This window comes from Lissotriton vulgaris, chromosome 1_1, assembly GCF_964263255.1.
Source record: "Lissotriton vulgaris chromosome 1_1, aLisVul1.2, whole genome shotgun sequence".
Taxonomy (NCBI): domain Eukaryota; kingdom Metazoa; phylum Chordata; class Amphibia; order Caudata; family Salamandridae; genus Lissotriton; species Lissotriton vulgaris.
The window spans coordinates 199,928,869-199,941,218 of NC_141685.1; the positions used below are offsets into that span (position 1 = coordinate 199,928,869).

The window sequence follows — 12,350 nt, forward strand, 5'->3', positions numbered from 1 at the left end:
AGGACACAGAATCTGGCAAAGCCAGTGGGAAGGATTTTCCAGGAGGAGAGTTCAGTGACATGATCTGAAACACAATAGTGCTGGTGATCTGGCGGGTGCATTCTGTGAGCCACTTCTGTCAGGAGCAGCCTGCCATCATGCCCTGATAACCACAACTCTAGTACCAAGCCAGTGACCTCAGCAAATGCAAAGACATTATTACTTATAGTCTCCTGCATCTGATTCTTGCCATCATCATGTGAAACGTTGGCGTTATCATGTCTGCTGCGCACACTTTGTTCATATGTGTACAATTTAAGTGTGTGAACCTGACCACTGTCTTGGACAGAGCTCTTGCTGTGAACACACCATGTGAAGCATTGGTGGTTCAGTGGTAGAATTCTCGCCTGCCACGCGGGAGGCCCGGGTTCGATTCCCGGCCAATGCAAGGTTGCTTTCTTTTGACTTTGTTTTCGAAATGATATATATGAACTCAGTGGGGAATAAAATGGTAAGCAGTGACCCCGACGTGATTTGAACACGCAACCTTCTGATCTGGAGTCAGACGCGCTACCGTTGCGCCACGAAGTCCTTACACTTGCAGCCTTCGATGCCAGATGAACAAATGCTGTGGGCCTTTTGACTTATTTTCCTCTGCTTATATGCCTACGGTTGTATTACAGGGCTTGGCCTTTTGTTTTCTTTCCTAATTATTGAAATTGACTGCAGGTGCAGTGAGAACGCTGAGGATTGAACTATTCAGGGAAAGGATCGCACGCAGGAAAGAGCAAAGGTACGTATCTGTGTTTCATGCAGACAAAAGGCTACGTCCCTGGGTGGGCTTGAACCACCAACCTTTCGGTTAACAGCCGAACGCGCTAACCGATTGCGCCACAGAGACTATTGACTGTATACATTTCCTGAGACTCAATATATGTCTTGACATGTGTGCGCCTGCCTGGAGCTTGTATTATATAAGGCGTCTTTATGCCATACAGCATTTGTCATTTGCTTAGTGTCTTGTTACTGTTGTAATTTATGATGTGTAGACTACTGTCTAATGGTGTTAGAGCCAGTATTACTACCGGTCACAGTGCATGAGACTCATACATGACTTTTCTCTTTGCCTGCTTAGCGTAGCTCCCTGCTCCTCTGTTTGCGTGCTACCAGCCCGTGAGGCGTGTGTCTTGCCCATCCCATCTTCACTGTGTTATGTTGGACTTGTCTTCTCTGTGAGCAGAGTCTCCTTCCCAGAGCAGGTGCTTTCTCTGAACTCTTGGCTTGTAAGACTGCTGGGAAAGGCCCTCCCTAGCCCCTCAGTCAGATAGATACATTTACCTGCAGAGCTCAGCTTGGGAGAAAGAGATTAGGCAGAGAGCACATAGGGGAAGGCCCACAGAGCACACTTTATTTTACATAAAAGCTCGGGCTTGTGGGAGGACAGGGACATGAGGGTTCTCCTGGAAAGAAATCCCAGGAGTATTGATGGCTAGGCCCTGAAACACAACAATCCCGGAATGGCCAGGCACAAGATGCCTCTGCAATAGGCCTGACCCTAGGCTTCCGGAGTTCTTGATCTCCAGAGGCTCCAGTGATCTAAGCCCGACCAGGGCGCGTTGGGATGGCATTAGGGACGCGTAAAGGGGCGCAGGGCGCAGAACTCTGCCCGTTTCACCCCAGCATTTTGGGGAGGACACAGAATCTGGCAAAGCCAGTGGGAAGGATTTTCCAGGAGGAGAGTTCAGTGACATGATCTGAAACACAATAGTGCTGGTGATCTGGCGGGTGCATTCTGTGAGCCACTTCTGTCAGGAGCAGCCTGCCATCATGCCCTGATAACCACAACTCTAGTACCAAGCCAGTGACCTCAGCAAATGCAAAGACATTATTACTTATAGTCTCCTGCATCTGATTCTTGCCATCATCATGTGAAACGTTGGCGTTATCATGTCTGCTGCGCACACTTTGTTCATATGTGTACAATTTAAGTGTGTGAACCTGACCACTGTCTTGGACAGAGCTCTTGCTGTGAACACACCATGTGAAGCATTGGTGGTTCAGTGGTAGAATTCTCGCCTGCCACGCGGGAGGCCCGGGTTCGATTCCCGGCCAATGCAAGGTTGCTTACTTTTGACTTTGTTTTCGAAATGATATATATGAACTCAGTGGGGAATAAAATGGTAAGCAGTGACCCCGACGTGATTTGAACACGCAACCTTCTGATCTGGAGTCAGACGCGCTACCGTTGCGCCACGAGGTCCTTACACTTGCAGCCTTCGATGCCAGATGAACAAATGCTGTGGGCCTTTTGACTTATTTTCCTCTGCTTATATGCCTAAGGTTGTATTACAGGGCTTGGCCTTTTGTTTTCTATCCTAATTATTGAAATTGACTGCAGGTGCAGTGAGAACGCTGAGGATTGAACTATTCAGGGAAAGGATCGCACGCAGGAAAGAGCAAAGGTACGTATCTGTGTTTCATGCAGACAAAAGGCTACGTCCCTGGGTGGGCTTGAACCACCAACCTTTCGGTTAACAGCCGAACGCGCTAACCGATTGCGCCACAGAGACTATTGACTGTATACATTTCCTGAGACTCAATATATGTCTTGACATGTGTGCGCCTGCCTGGAGCTTGTATTATATAAGGCGTCTTTATGCCATACAGCATTTGTCATTTGCTTAGTGTCTTGTTACTGTTGTAATTTATGATGTGTAGACTACTGTCTAATGGTGTTAGAGCCAGTATTACTACCGGTCACAGTGCATGAGACTCATACATGACTTTTCTCTTTGCCTGCTTAGCGTAGCTCCCTGCTCCTCTGTTTGCGTGCTACCAGCCCGTGAGGCGTGTGTCTTGCCCATCCCATCTTCACTGTGTTATGTTGGACTTGTCTTCTCTGTGAGCAGAGTCTCCTTCCCAGAGCAGGTGCTTTCTCTGAACTCTTGGCTTGTAAGACTGCTGGGAAAGGCCCTCCCTAGCCCCTCAGTCAGATAGATACATTTACCTGCAGAGCTCAGCTTGGGAGAAAGAGATTAGGCAGAGAGCACATAGGGGAAGGCCCACAGAGCACACTTTATTTTACATAAAAGCTCGGGCTTGTGGGAGGACAGGGACATGAGGGTTCTCATGGAAAGAAATCCCAGGAGTATTGATGGCTAGGCCCTGAAACACAACAATCCCGGAATGGCCAGGCACAAGATGCCTCTGCAATAGGCCTGACCCTAGGCTTCCGGAGTTCTTGATCTCCAGAGGCTCCAGTGATCTAAGCCCGATCAGGGCTGTGCCCGACCAGGGCGCGTTGGGATGGCGTTAGGGACGCGTAAAGGGGCGCAGGGCGCAGAACTCTGCCCGTTTCACCCCAGCATTTTGGGGAGGACACAGAATCTGGCAAAGCCAGTGGGAAGGATTTTCCAGGAGGAGAGTTCAGTGACATGATCTCAAACACAATAGTGCTGGTGATCTGGCGGGTGCATTCTGTGAGCCACTTCTGTCAGGAGCAGCCTGCCATCATGCCCTGATAACCACAACTCTAGTACCAAGCCAGTGACCTCAGCAAATGCAAAGACATTATTACTTATAGTCTCCTGCATCTGATTCTTGCCATCATCATGTGAAACGTTGGCGTTATCATGTCTGCTGCGCACACTTTGTTCATATGTGTACAATTTAAGTGTGTGAACCTGACCACTGTCTTGGACAGAGCTCTGCCTGTGAACACACCATGTGAAGCATTGGTGGTTCAGTGGTAGAATTCTCGCCTGCCACGCGGGAGGCCCGGGTTCGATTCCCGGCCAATGCAAGGTTGCTTTCTTTTGACTTTGTTTTCGAAATTATATATATGAACTCAGTGGGGAATAAAATGGTAAGCAGTGACCCCGACGTGATTTGAACACGCAACCTTCTGATCTGGAGTCAGACGCGCTACCGTTGCGCCACGAAGTCCTTACACTTGCAGCCTTCGATGCCAGATGAACAAATGCTGTGGGCCTTTTGACTTATTTTCCTCTGCTTATATGCCTACGGTTGTATTACAGGGCTTGGCCTTTTGGTTTCTATCCTAATTATTGAAATTGACTGCAGGTGCAGTGAGAACGCTGAGGATTGAACTATTCAGGGAAAGGATCGCACGCAGGAAAGAGCAAAGGTACGTATCTGTGTTTCATGCAGACAAAAGGCTACGTCCCTGGGTGGGCTTGAACCACCAACCTTTCGGTTAACAGCCGAACGCGCTAACCGATTGCGCCACAGAGACTATTGACTGTATACATTTCCTGAGACTCAATATATGTCTTGACATGTGTGCGCCTGCCTGGAGCTTGTATTATATAAGGCGTCTTTATGCCATACAGCATTTGTCATTTGCTTAGTGTCTTGTTACTGTTGTAATTTATGATGTGTAGACTACTGTCTAATGGTGTTAGAGCCAGTATTACTACCGGTCACAGTGCATGAGACTCATACATGACTTTTCTCTTTGCCTGCTTAGCGTAGCTCCCTGCTCCTCTGTTTGCGTGCTACCAGCCCGTGAGGCGTGTGTCTTGCCCATCCCATCTTCACTGTGTTATGTTGGACTTGTCTTCTCTGTGAGCAGAGTCTCCTTCCCAGAGCAGGTGCTTTCTCTGAACTCTTGGCTTGTAAGACTGCTGGGAAAGGCCCTCCCTAGCCCCTCAGTCAGATAGATACATTTACCTGCAGAGCTCAGCTTGGGAGAAAGAGATTAGGCAGAGAGCACATAGGGGAAGGCCCACAGAGCACACTTTATTTTACATAAAAGCTCGGGCTTGTGGGAGGACAGGGACATGAGGGTTCTCCTGGAAAGAAATCCCAGGAGTATTGATGGCTAGGCCCTGAAACACAACAATCCCGGAATGGCCAGGCACAAGATGCCTCTGCAATAGGCCTGACCCTAGGCTTCCGGAGTTCTTGATCTCCAGAGGCTCCAGTGATCTAAGCCCGACCAGGGCGCGTTGGGATGGCATTAGGGACGCGTAAAGGGGCGCAGGGCGCAGAACTCTGCCCGTTTCACCCCAGCATTTTGGGGAGGACACAGAATCTGGCAAAGCCAGTGGGAAGGATTTTCCAGGAGGAGAGTTCAGTGACATGATCTGAAACACAATAGTGCTGGTGATCTGGCGGGTGCATTCTGTGAGCCACTTCTGTCAGGAGCAGCCTGCCATCATGCCCTGATAACCACAACTCTAGTACCAAGCCAGTGACCTCAGCAAATGCAAAGACATTATTACTTATAGTCTCCTGCATCTGATTCTTGCCATCATCATGTGAAACGTTGGCGTTATCATGTCTGCTGCGCACACTTTGTTCATATGTGTACAATTTAAGTGTGTGAACCTGACCACTGTCTTGGACAGAGCTCTTGCTGTGAACACACCATGTGAAGCATTGGTGGTTCAGTGGTAGAATTCTCGCCTGCCACGCGGGAGGCCCGGGTTCGATTCCCGGCCAATGCAAGGTTGCTTTCTTTTGACTTTGTTTTCGAAATGATATATATGAACTCAGTGGGGAATAAAATGGTAAGCAGTGACCCCGACGTGATTTGAACACGCAACCTTCTGATCTGGAGTCAGACGCACTACCGTTGCGCCACGAGGTCCTTACACTTGCAGCCTTCGATGCCAGATGAACAAATGCTGTGGGCCTTTTGACTTATTTTCCTCTGCTTATATGCCTAAGGTTGTATTACAGGGCTTGGCCTTTTGTTTTCTATCCTAATTATTGAAATTGACTGCAGGTGCAGTGAGAACGCTGAGGATTGAACTATTCAGGGAAAGGATCGCACGCAGGAAAGAGCAAAGGTACGTATCTGTGTTTCATGCAGACAAAAGGCTACGTCCCTGGGTGGGCTTGAACCACCAACCTTTCGGTTAACAGCCGAACGCGCTAACCGATTGCGCCACAGAGACTATTGACTGTATACATTTCCTGAGACTCAATATATGTCTTGACATGTGTGCGCCTGCCTGGAGCTTGTATTATATAAGGCGTCTTTATGCCATACAGCATTTGTCATTTGCTTAGTGTCTTGTTACTGTTGTAATTTATGATGTGTAGACTACTGTCTAATGGTGTTAGAGCCAGTATTACTACCGGTCACAGTGCATGAGACTCATACATGACTTTTCTCTTTGCCTGCTTAGCGTAGCTCCCTGCTCCTCTGTTTGCGTGCTACCAGCCCGTGAGGCGTGTGTCTTGCCCATCCCATCTTCACTGTGTTATGTTGGACTTGTCTTCTCTGTGAGCAGAGTCTCCTTCCCAGAGCAGGTGCTTTCTCTGAACTCTTGGCTTGTAAGACTGCTGGGAAAGGCCCTCCCTAGCCCCTCAGTCAGATAGATACATTTACCTGCAGAGCTCAGCTTGGGAGAAAGAGATTAGGCAGAGAGCACATAGGGGAAGGCCCACAGAGCACACTTTATTTTACATAAAAGCTCGGGCTTGTGGGAGGACAGGGACATGAGGGTTCTCATGGAAAGAAATCCCAGGAGTATTGATGGCTAGGCCCTGAAACACAACAATCCCGGAATGGCCAGGCACAAGATGCCTCTGCAATAGGCCTGACCCTAGGCTTCCGGAGTTCTTGATCTCCAGAGGCTCCAGTGATCTAAGCCCGATCAGGGCTGTGCCCGACCAGGGCGCGTTGGGATGGCGTTAGGGACGCGTAAAGGGGCGCAGGGCGCAGAACTCTGCCCGTTTCACCCCAGCATTTTGGGGAGGACACAGAATCTGGCAAAGCCAGTGGGAAGGATTTTCCAGGAGGAGAGTTCAGTGACATGATCTCAAACACAATAGTGCTGGTGATCTGGCGGGTGCATTCTGTGAGCCACTTCTGTCAGGAGCAGCCTGCCATCATGCCCTGATAACCACAACTCTAGTACCAAGCCAGTGACCTCAGCAAATGCAAAGACATTATTACTTATAGTCTCCTGCATCTGATTCTTGCCATCATCATGTGAAACGTTGGCGTTATCATGTCTGCTGCGCACACTTTGTTCATATGTGTACAATTTAAGTGTGTGAACCTGACCACTGTCTTGGACAGAGCTCTTGCTGTGAACACACCATGTGAAGCATTGGTGGTTCAGTGGTAGAATTCTCGCCTGCCACGCGGGAGGCCCGGGTTCGATTCCCGGCCAATGCAAGGTTGCTTTCTTTTGACTTTGTTTTCGAAATGATATATATGAACTCAGTGGGGAATAAAATGGTAAGCAGTGACCCAGACGTGATTTGAACACGCAACCTTCTGATCTGGAGTCAGACGCGCTACCGTTGCGCCACGAGGTCCTTACACTTGCAGCCTTCGATGCCAGATGAACAAATGCTGTGGGCCTTTTGACTTATTTTCCTCTGCTTATATGCCTACGGTTGTATTACAGGGCTTGGCCTTTTGTTTTCTATCCTAATTATTGAAATTGACTGCAGGTGCAGTGAGAACGCTGAGGATTGAACTATTCAGGGAAAGGATCGCACGCAGGAAAGAGCAAAGGTACGTATCTGTGTTTCATGCAGACAAAAGGCTACGTCCCTGGGTGGGCTTGAACCACCAACCTTTCGGTTAACAGCCGAACGCGCTAACCGATTGCGCCACAGAGACTATTGACTGTATACATTTCCTGAGACTCAATATATGTCTTGACATGTGTGCGCCTGCCTGGAGCTTGTATTATATAAGGCGTCTTTATGCCATACAGCATTTGTCATTTGCTTAGTGTCTTGTTACTGTTGTAATTTATGATGTGTAGACTACTGTCTAATGGTGTTAGAGCCAGTATTACTACCGGTCACAGTGCATGAGACTCATACATGACTTTTCTCTTTGCCTGCTTAGCGTAGCTCCCTGCTCCTCTGTTTGCGTGCTACCAGCCCGTGAGGCGTGTGTCTTGCCCATCCCATCTTCACTGTGTTATGTTGGACTTGTCTTCTCTGTGAGCAGAGTCTCCTTCCCAGAGCAGGTGCTTTCTCTGAACTCTTGGCTTGTAAGACTGCTGGGAAAGGCCCTCCCTAGCCCCTCAGTCAGATAGATACATTTACCTGCAGAGCTCAGCTTGGGAGAAAGAGATTAGGCAGAGAGCACATAGGGGAAGGCCCACAGAGCACACTTTATTTTACATAAAAGCTCGGGCTTGTGGGAGGACAGGGACATGAGGGTTCTCATGGAAAGAAATCCCAGGAGTATTGATGGCTAGGCCCTGAAACACAACAATCCCGGAATGGCCAGGCACAAGATGCCTCTGCAATAGGCCTGACCCTAGGCTTCCGGAGTTCTTGATCTCCAGAGGCTCCAGTGATCTAAGCCCGACCAGGGCGCGTTGGGATGGCATTAGGGACGCGTAAAGGGGCGCAGGGCGCAGAACTCTGCCCGTTTCACCCCAGCATTTTGGGGAGGACACAGAATCTGGCAAAGCCAGTGGGAAGGATTTTCCAGGAGGAGAGTTCAGTGACATGATCTGAAACACAATAGTGCTGGTGATCTGGCGGGTGCATTCTGTGAGCCACTTCTGTCAGGAGCAGCCTGCCATCATGCCCTGATAACCACAACTCTAGTACCAAGCCAGTGACCTCAGCAAATGCAAAGACATTATTACTTATAGTCTCCTGCATCTGATTCTTGCCATCATCATGTGAAACGTTGGCGTTATCATGTCTGCTGCGCACACTTTGTTCATATGTGTACAATTTAAGTGTGTGAACCTGACCACTGTCTTGGACAGAGCTCTTGCTGTGAACACACCATGTGAAGCATTGGTGGTTCAGTGGTAGAATTCTCGCCTGCCACGCGGGAGGCCCGGGTTCGATTCCCGGCCAATGCAAGGTTGCTTTCTTTTGACTTTGTTTTCGAAATGATATATATGAACTCAGTGGGGAATAAAATGGTAAGCAGTGACTCCGACGTGATTTGAACACGCAACCTTCTGATCTGGAGTCAGACGCGCTACCGTTGCGCCACGAAGTCCTTACACTTGCAGCCTTCGATGCCAGATGAACAAATGCTGTGGGCCTTTTGACTTATTTTCCTCTGCTTATATGCCTACGGTTGTATTACAGGGCTTGGCCTTTTGTTTTCTTTCCTAATTATTGAAATTGACTGCAGGTGCAGTGAGAACGCTGAGGATTGAACTATTCAGGGAAAGGATCGCACGCAGGAAAGAGCAAAGGTACGTATCTGTGTTTCATGCAGACAAAACGCTACGTCCCTGGGTGGGCTTGAACCACCAACCTTTCGGTTAACAGCCGAACGCGCTAACCGATTGCGCCACAGAGACTATTGACTGTATACATTTCCTGAGACTCAATATATGTCTTGACATGTGTGCGCCTGCCTGGAGCTTGTATTATATAAGGCGTCTTTATGCCATACAGCATTTGTCATTTGCTTAGTGTCTTGTTACTGTTGTAATTTATGATGTGTAGACTACTGTCTAATGGTGTTAGAGCCAGTATTACTACCGGTCACAGTGCATGAGACTCATACATGACTTTTCTCTTTGCCTGCTTAGCGTAGCTCCCTGCTCCTCTGTTTGCGTGCTACCAGCCCGTGAGGCGTGTGTCTTGCCCATCCCATCTTCACTGTGTTATGTTGGACTTGTCTTCTCTGTGAGCAGAGTCTCCTTCCCAGAGCAGGTGCTTTCTCTGAACTCTTGGCTTGTAAGACTGCTGGGAAAGGCCCTCCCTAGCCCCTCAGTCAGATAGATACATTTACCTGCAGAGCTCAGCTTGGGAGAAAGAGATAAGGCAGAGAGCACATAGGGGAAGGCCCACAGAGCACACTTTATTTTACATAAAAGCTCGGGCTTGTGGGAGGACAGGGACATGAGGGTTCTCCTGGAAAGAAATCCCAGGAGTATTGATGGCTAGGCCCTGAAACACAACAATCCCGGAATGGCCAGGCACAAGATGCCTCTGCAATAGGCCTGACCCTAGGCTTCCGGAGTTCTTGATCTCCAGAGGCTCCAGTGATCTAAGCCCGACCAGGGCGCGTTGGGATGGCATTAGGGACGCGTAAAGGGGCGCAGGGCGCAGAACTCTGCCCGTTTCACCCCAGCATTTTGGGGAGGACACAGAATCTGGCAAAGCCAGTGGGAAGGATTTTCCAGGAGGAGAGTTCAGTGACATGATCTGAAACACAATAGTGCTGGTGATCTGGCGGGTGCATTCTGTGAGCCACTTCTGTCAGGAGCAGCCTGCCATCATGCCCTGATAACCACAACTCTAGTACCAAGCCAGTGACCTCAGCAAATGCAAAGACATTATTACTTATAGTCTCCTGCATCTGATTCTTGCCATCATCATGTGAAACGTTGGCGTTATCATGTCTGCTGCGCACACTTTGTTCATATGTGTACAATTTAAGTGTGTGAACCTGACCACTGTCTTGGACAGAGCTCTTGCTGTGAACACACCAGGTGAAGCATTGGTGGTTCAGTGGTAGAATTCTCGCCTGCCACGCGGGAGGCCCGGGTTCGATTCCCGGCCAAAGCAAGGTTGCTTTCTTTTGACTTTGTTTTCGAAATGATATATATGAACTCAGTGGGGAATAAAATGGTAAGCAGTGACCCCGACGTGATTTGAACACGCAACCTTCTGATCTGGAGTCAGACGCGCTACCGTTGCGCCACGAAGTCCTTACACTTGCAGCCTTCGATGCCAGATGAACAAATGCTGTGGGCCTTTTGACTTATTTTCCTCTGCTTATATGCCTACGGTTGTATTACAGGGCTTGGCCTTTTGTTTTCTATCCTAATTATTGAAATTGACTGCAGGTGCAGTGAGAACGCTGAGGATTGAACTATTCAGGGAAAGGATCGCACGCAGGAAAGAGCAAAGGTACGTATCTGTGTTTCATGCAGACAAAAGGCTACGTCCCTGGGTGGGCTTGAACCACCAACCTTTCGGTTAACAGCCGAACGCGCTAACCGATTGCGCCACAGAGACTATTGACTGTATACATTTCCTGAGACTCAATATATGTCTTGACATGTGTGCGCCTGCCTGGAGCTTGTATTATATAAGGCGTCTTTATGCCATACAGCATTTGTCATTTGCTTAGTGTCTTGTTACTGTTGTAATTTATGATGTGTAGACTACTGTCTAATGGTGTTAGAGCCAGTATTACTACCGGTCACAGTGCATGAGACTCATACATGACTTTTCTCTTTGCCTGCTTAGCGTAGCTCCCTGCTCCTCTGTTTGCGTGCTACCAGCCCGTGAGGCGTGTGTCTTGCCCATCCCATCTTCACTGTGTTATGTTGGACTTGTCTTCTCTGTGAGCAGAGTCTCCTTCCCAGAGCAGGTGCTTTCTCTGAACTCTTGGCTTGTAAGACTGCTGGGAAAGGCCCTCCCTAGCCCCTCAGTCAGATAGATACATTTACCTGCAGAGCTCAGCTTGGGAGAAAGAGATTAGGCAGAGAGCACATAGGGGAAGGCCCACAGAGCACACTTTATTTTACATAAAAGCTCGGGCTTGTGGGAGGACAGGGACATGAGGGTTCTCCTGGAAAGAAATCCCAGGAGTATTGATGGCTAGGCCCTGAAACACAACAATCCCGGAATGGCCAGGCACAAGATGCCTCTGCAATAGGCCTGACCCTAGGCTTCCGGAGTTCTTGATCTCCAGAGGCTCCAGTGATCTAAGCCCGACCAGGGCGCGTTGGGATGGCATTAGGGACGCGTAAAGGGGCGCAGGGCGCAGAACTCTGCCCGTTTCACCCCAGCATTTTGGGGAGGACACAGAATCTGGCAAAGCCAGTGGGAAGGATTTTCCAGGAGGAGAGTTCAGTGACATGATCTGAAACACAATAGTGCTGGTGATCTGGCGGGTGCATTCTGTGAGCCACTTCTGTCAGGAGCAGCCTGCCATCATGCCCTGATAACCACAACTCTAGTACCAAGCCAGTGACCTCAGCAAATGCAAAGACATTATTACTTATAGTCTCCTGCATCTGATTCTTGCCATCATCATGTGAAACGTTGGCGTTATCATGTCTGCTGCGCACACTTTGTTCATATGTGTACAATTTAAGTGTGTGAACCTGACCACTGTCTTGGACAGAGCTCTTGCTGTGAACACACCATGTGAAGCATTGGTGGTTCAGTGGTAGAATTCTCGCCTGCCACGCGGGAGGCCCGGGTTCGATTCCCGGCCAATGCAAGGTTGCTTTCTTTTGACTTTGTTTTCGAAATGATATATATGAACTCAGTGGGGAATAAAATGGTAAGCAGTGACCCCGACGTGATTTGAACACGCAACCTTCTGATCTGGAGTCAGACGCACTACCGTTGCGCCACGAGGTCCTTACACTTGCAGCCTTCGATGCCAGATGAACAAATGCTGTGGGCCTTTTGACTTATTTTCCTCT

General features: G+C 48.9%; 23 non-coding genes across 23 annotated transcripts; 8 read left to right on the forward strand and 15 right to left on the reverse strand.

The window, feature by feature from the left end:
- Positions 1-356: 356 nt before the first annotated feature.
- Positions 357-427, forward strand: TRNAG-GCC (transfer RNA glycine (anticodon GCC)). Its single transcript has one exon. It is a non-coding gene; the product is annotated as a tRNA-Gly (tRNA).
- A 71-nt stretch (positions 428-498) lies between these two features.
- TRNAW-CCA (transfer RNA tryptophan (anticodon CCA)) lies at positions 499-570 on the reverse strand. Its single transcript has one exon. It is a non-coding gene; the product is annotated as a tRNA-Trp (tRNA).
- Positions 571-806: 236 nt separating this feature from the next.
- On the reverse strand, positions 807-880 carry TRNAN-GUU (transfer RNA asparagine (anticodon GUU)). The gene has a single exon. It is a non-coding gene; the product is annotated as a tRNA-Asn (tRNA).
- A 1,145-nt stretch (positions 881-2,025) lies between these two features.
- On the forward strand, positions 2,026-2,096 carry TRNAG-GCC (transfer RNA glycine (anticodon GCC)). The gene has a single exon. It is a non-coding gene; the product is annotated as a tRNA-Gly (tRNA).
- A 71-nt stretch (positions 2,097-2,167) lies between these two features.
- Positions 2,168-2,239, reverse strand: TRNAW-CCA (transfer RNA tryptophan (anticodon CCA)). Its single transcript has one exon. It is a non-coding gene; the product is annotated as a tRNA-Trp (tRNA).
- A 236-nt stretch (positions 2,240-2,475) lies between these two features.
- On the reverse strand, positions 2,476-2,549 carry TRNAN-GUU (transfer RNA asparagine (anticodon GUU)). Its single transcript has one exon. It is a non-coding gene; the product is annotated as a tRNA-Asn (tRNA).
- Positions 2,550-3,710: 1,161 nt separating this feature from the next.
- Positions 3,711-3,781, forward strand: TRNAG-GCC (transfer RNA glycine (anticodon GCC)). The gene has a single exon. It is a non-coding gene; the product is annotated as a tRNA-Gly (tRNA).
- Positions 3,782-3,852: 71 nt separating this feature from the next.
- Positions 3,853-3,924, reverse strand: TRNAW-CCA (transfer RNA tryptophan (anticodon CCA)). The gene has a single exon. It is a non-coding gene; the product is annotated as a tRNA-Trp (tRNA).
- A 236-nt stretch (positions 3,925-4,160) lies between these two features.
- TRNAN-GUU (transfer RNA asparagine (anticodon GUU)) lies at positions 4,161-4,234 on the reverse strand. The gene has a single exon. It is a non-coding gene; the product is annotated as a tRNA-Asn (tRNA).
- A 1,145-nt stretch (positions 4,235-5,379) lies between these two features.
- On the forward strand, positions 5,380-5,450 carry TRNAG-GCC (transfer RNA glycine (anticodon GCC)). Its single transcript has one exon. It is a non-coding gene; the product is annotated as a tRNA-Gly (tRNA).
- Positions 5,451-5,521: 71 nt separating this feature from the next.
- TRNAW-CCA (transfer RNA tryptophan (anticodon CCA)) lies at positions 5,522-5,593 on the reverse strand. The gene has a single exon. It is a non-coding gene; the product is annotated as a tRNA-Trp (tRNA).
- Positions 5,594-5,829: 236 nt separating this feature from the next.
- On the reverse strand, positions 5,830-5,903 carry TRNAN-GUU (transfer RNA asparagine (anticodon GUU)). The gene has a single exon. It is a non-coding gene; the product is annotated as a tRNA-Asn (tRNA).
- A 1,161-nt stretch (positions 5,904-7,064) lies between these two features.
- Positions 7,065-7,135, forward strand: TRNAG-GCC (transfer RNA glycine (anticodon GCC)). Its single transcript has one exon. It is a non-coding gene; the product is annotated as a tRNA-Gly (tRNA).
- Positions 7,136-7,206: 71 nt separating this feature from the next.
- Positions 7,207-7,278, reverse strand: TRNAW-CCA (transfer RNA tryptophan (anticodon CCA)). Its single transcript has one exon. It is a non-coding gene; the product is annotated as a tRNA-Trp (tRNA).
- A 236-nt stretch (positions 7,279-7,514) lies between these two features.
- On the reverse strand, positions 7,515-7,588 carry TRNAN-GUU (transfer RNA asparagine (anticodon GUU)). Its single transcript has one exon. It is a non-coding gene; the product is annotated as a tRNA-Asn (tRNA).
- Positions 7,589-8,733: 1,145 nt separating this feature from the next.
- TRNAG-GCC (transfer RNA glycine (anticodon GCC)) lies at positions 8,734-8,804 on the forward strand. The gene has a single exon. It is a non-coding gene; the product is annotated as a tRNA-Gly (tRNA).
- A 71-nt stretch (positions 8,805-8,875) lies between these two features.
- Positions 8,876-8,947, reverse strand: TRNAW-CCA (transfer RNA tryptophan (anticodon CCA)). Its single transcript has one exon. It is a non-coding gene; the product is annotated as a tRNA-Trp (tRNA).
- Positions 8,948-9,183: 236 nt separating this feature from the next.
- On the reverse strand, positions 9,184-9,257 carry TRNAN-GUU (transfer RNA asparagine (anticodon GUU)). The gene has a single exon. It is a non-coding gene; the product is annotated as a tRNA-Asn (tRNA).
- Positions 9,258-10,402: 1,145 nt separating this feature from the next.
- Positions 10,403-10,473, forward strand: TRNAG-GCC (transfer RNA glycine (anticodon GCC)). The gene has a single exon. It is a non-coding gene; the product is annotated as a tRNA-Gly (tRNA).
- Positions 10,474-10,544: 71 nt separating this feature from the next.
- On the reverse strand, positions 10,545-10,616 carry TRNAW-CCA (transfer RNA tryptophan (anticodon CCA)). The gene has a single exon. It is a non-coding gene; the product is annotated as a tRNA-Trp (tRNA).
- Positions 10,617-10,852: 236 nt separating this feature from the next.
- On the reverse strand, positions 10,853-10,926 carry TRNAN-GUU (transfer RNA asparagine (anticodon GUU)). Its single transcript has one exon. It is a non-coding gene; the product is annotated as a tRNA-Asn (tRNA).
- A 1,145-nt stretch (positions 10,927-12,071) lies between these two features.
- TRNAG-GCC (transfer RNA glycine (anticodon GCC)) lies at positions 12,072-12,142 on the forward strand. The gene has a single exon. It is a non-coding gene; the product is annotated as a tRNA-Gly (tRNA).
- Positions 12,143-12,213: 71 nt separating this feature from the next.
- TRNAW-CCA (transfer RNA tryptophan (anticodon CCA)) lies at positions 12,214-12,285 on the reverse strand. The gene has a single exon. It is a non-coding gene; the product is annotated as a tRNA-Trp (tRNA).
- Positions 12,286-12,350: the final 65 nt, after the last annotated feature.